Consider the following 3,616-nt stretch of genomic DNA (forward strand, 5'->3'; position numbering starts at 1 on the left):
ACTTTAGGAGGTTGCATACTCGCCTTTTTCCGAACATTTGTTCACATCTTTTAATGCTGATAGCTATAGTAAACATCCAATTTCCGTTACTCTGTAGAAAAAATGGTCTATAATCGTGAACAGTTCGCTCATTTGTGATCCAGAAACACATTATCAGGAATACAATGGCATGACAAGCACAACACAAGTCGCAGACCTTTAGTACGTTTGTTAAAGCGAGAGCAAGAATGTTGCGGACAGACACAATATCATTATCAGAACTTGCCCGGTTAAAGCCACAGCCATCTGGACAACAAAGGGGCGCAGCTCTGTACTAACTAATGGCCACTGATGTCTCCTCACCGGCAAGTGTCAGGAATGCGATGTTTTCTTGTTTTACGTAAATGAGTTAATGGCCCTAACGAGATGTTTAAAAATGTAAAACAGTTCATTTTGTTCATATAGTGTCAACTTGATTATGAAAAAAGGTAACAGAGTTCGTGGTGTATCACTTTCTTAAAATGGGTGTGGTGCTGATGACAGCAGGGTTCGACTCCACACCCATGTCCATGCAGCCAGACGCGGCGCCCTAGTCCAGTGGGTCAACCAATTTATGAAGGAACGCATGCTTTTCTTAACTCAACTTGAGCCGGTCATTGTAAATATTCAAAGTGATCGCCGATATCGACTACGTCACTTAAGTCTTTGATGGTCATTTAAAAGTTGGAAGAACGTGAATACATGACACTTTTTGCAGGGATAATTATAGCAACTTCTTTTATTCATAAATACATCCTGACCCTTAAATCGGATGAAAGAAGGTAAGAAGTAGCTCTGAAAGGTTGTTATAAAGTGTTACAAGTGTCATGTGGTCATACTACGTCAGTTGCAGACTGAAATATCATCATAAATGAGAAGAGGTATAACAAGACAGTACAGTAATCATTTCCATTTTTATTCAAGAATCAGCATCATTGCCTGGATGATCCTACATGGGGGCCTGAAACAGACGCAATATACTAGTATCATAATTGTTTTTAAACATTGTTACTATCTTAAAACAAGGAAATACTTGCTATTTATCTGGTCATTTCCCCAAGTACATGACTGTAAATGGAAGTCCGTGTGAAAATGCGTTTGTACAGCATTGGACCAACCAACTACTTTTCGATGTGAAGGACAAAATAGTAATACACATAACATTCGAACGATTCAATCAAAGGCAATACACAGAGAGGCAAATCAATGAACGTTTGCGAGTAAATGAAATATTCGGGGTAATTTCCATCTTTGTCGAAAATCGCAATTCTAGAACCATGTGTTGAATATTACTTACTAGTGACATTTACAATGTCCAACGACGTCGTTGTGACCCTTGTCACAATGGAAGCTGCATCCGTGGCAGTGGTTACAGTCGCTGTTGTTGTGACATTCGCCGTTGCACACTTGGGCGTCGGCTACAACGAAAGATGACACAAGGTGTGTATGTGCAAGAACGAGTATACAATTTCTACAGAGCGCCTGCAAATACTGTTAACGATTGGAATATCACGAAAGGTCTGACTCAGGGCCTCTGCGTGACAGGAGAACACACCATGCACGAAACCATAACGATACTCCTTATAGTCAACAAACTATACTTATGAGGACGTCGCCTATCATGCATATTTGACTGTAACAAAATTTACAAAACTGCTGTTTTGAAAAGAATTACAAACGTTATAAAAACAGCCTCCGAAACACTGCAAACGGTATGATCCAAAACACAACTTTGATACCCGTATCAAATACATCACCATTGAATACCGCCGTAATATTGCTGGAATATAGCTGAAAACGGCCTAAAACCATACTCATTCACTCATTCACCATTGAATAACCGTTTCTTATTGTTTCATTTAGTCACCCAAAACTTCTGTGTATAGTTTCTTTTGCCCGGAAGTTTATATTCCATAAGTGATATATTCACATAACAGCGTTTGTTGATAAAGCAAGTTGAGGTTATCGGATCTTTTAGCATACATTATAACTAGATATGGTTGAGTATTGGATTTATTGTCATTCAGAATTGTTTGTATCAGTCCTCACCCTATCGTACATGACCACCAAATCTTACACCCAGCCAGCCCCTTATCAATAAGTTTCGATTCTCTGTGACATTTTAGCTATAAAGTTCAGCCGTTTTACACGTTAAGACATAAATGATACAGGCCTGAGCGAAGTCGTACAATATACAATAAGAACTAAGAAACTTAAACACTTTGACAGTTTGTAGATTCAATGGCTGTTCAACTTTGAAGGTTGACGGTTCCTTTGCATATATAACACACTCCATCATCTACATCGTACCAGGCACCAACAGTATGCTCCGCGAGGCTCCGACGCCAGTCTATTATAATACTGATCTCTTGACAACCCATCCTCTTACTAACCCAACTGACGTTATGGAGATTTCAAGACTCACCGACAAAGGCTGCTCCGACGAGCAGGACAGAGACGAGGAGAAGTAGACACACAGCCTTCATAGTGGATGAGATAGATGGAAACTCATCTGAAGGGCTCGTGGTACTTATACATTTACATGTGTCACGTGATTTATCTTTTTTCTGGGGCTGAGATTACATGGTTCCAGTCCAATGTTTAGTCGTCCCAAAGACAGCATAACGAGACAGATAAGGCGTCACGATTCGGCACTGTTACCGACATACTGTTTACTGTATGTAGGTATGTTGTCCCGAGCTCAAATATACTACCGACACAAAAAAAACCGACGATGAAGTGATGAAGAGATATAATGATGGTGGAAGTGTAATGTCGTTAAATGTCTGTGAAATAAATTTCTGGCGTATAGATCAATGTCTGGCGTGTCCACCTTGCACGACACCATGATGGCATACTGTTGATTAACTTGCGTATGACTGAACCTGGTTCTGCCCGACATTCCGCCTGAAAGCGGCGTAATACTATACTGACACACTCACTCATCCCATAACGCAGGGAAACACAACGAAAACAAGTCTATAACACAACCCTCTATTTCCTCCAGAATACAGGTAGTGAATCCATAAGTATTCAGCTTATAGGTTGATAATTTATGCGATATGACGTACATAGTTCTGATACAAATGACCATCTATTATGAACGATCTATTTGGATCGATCTTTGGACCAAATTTTAGGCATTGTAACTTACACAGGATTGGTCACTGCAGTGGGAACCAACACGTGCTGAAGGCAATGACCTTAATGCTCCAGGTGCTTGTAAACATCAGCACTGGTTGTACTGCTTAACAAAAGAGCTGTGTTCTGCTATAAGCTGTGGGCAAATGCCGACTTGCCTACCTACCTACCTTCATTGTACATACCTACCTACCTATATGTACCTACCTACCTACGTGCCTATATTCTACCTATCTATCTACCTACCTACATGTAACTACCTAAATGCTTACCTACAAACTACCTACATGCCTTCCTACCTTCATTGTACCTACCTAACTATCTATATGTTCCTACCCACCTACCTACGTACCGTTGCAACTATTACCGATGCTGGGATTGTGGACAATGACATCTGTGATTGACAAAATGAAGCTGATGTTCCTTGGGAGAATGTGTAGAAGCAGCCACAGATATG

The 3,616-nt window shown here is 40.4% G+C and overlaps 1 long non-coding RNA gene across 1 annotated transcript; it reads right to left on the bottom strand.

Moving 5' to 3' along the window:
* Positions 1-918: 918 nt before the first annotated feature.
* LOC139456470 (uncharacterized) lies at positions 919-2,553 on the bottom strand. Its single transcript, XR_011652533.1, has 3 exons — positions 2,444-2,553; positions 1,316-1,436; positions 919-979 (listed from the first exon to the last, which is right to left on the bottom strand). It is a non-coding gene; the product is annotated as an uncharacterized lncRNA (long non-coding RNA).
* Positions 2,554-3,616: the final 1,063 nt, after the last annotated feature.

The sequence above is a fragment of the Haliotis cracherodii genome, unplaced genomic scaffold (genome assembly GCF_022045235.1).
Source record: "Haliotis cracherodii isolate W230 unplaced genomic scaffold, xgHalCrac1.p SCAF_11, whole genome shotgun sequence".
Lineage (NCBI taxonomy): Eukaryota > Metazoa > Mollusca > Gastropoda > Lepetellida > Haliotidae > Haliotis > Haliotis cracherodii.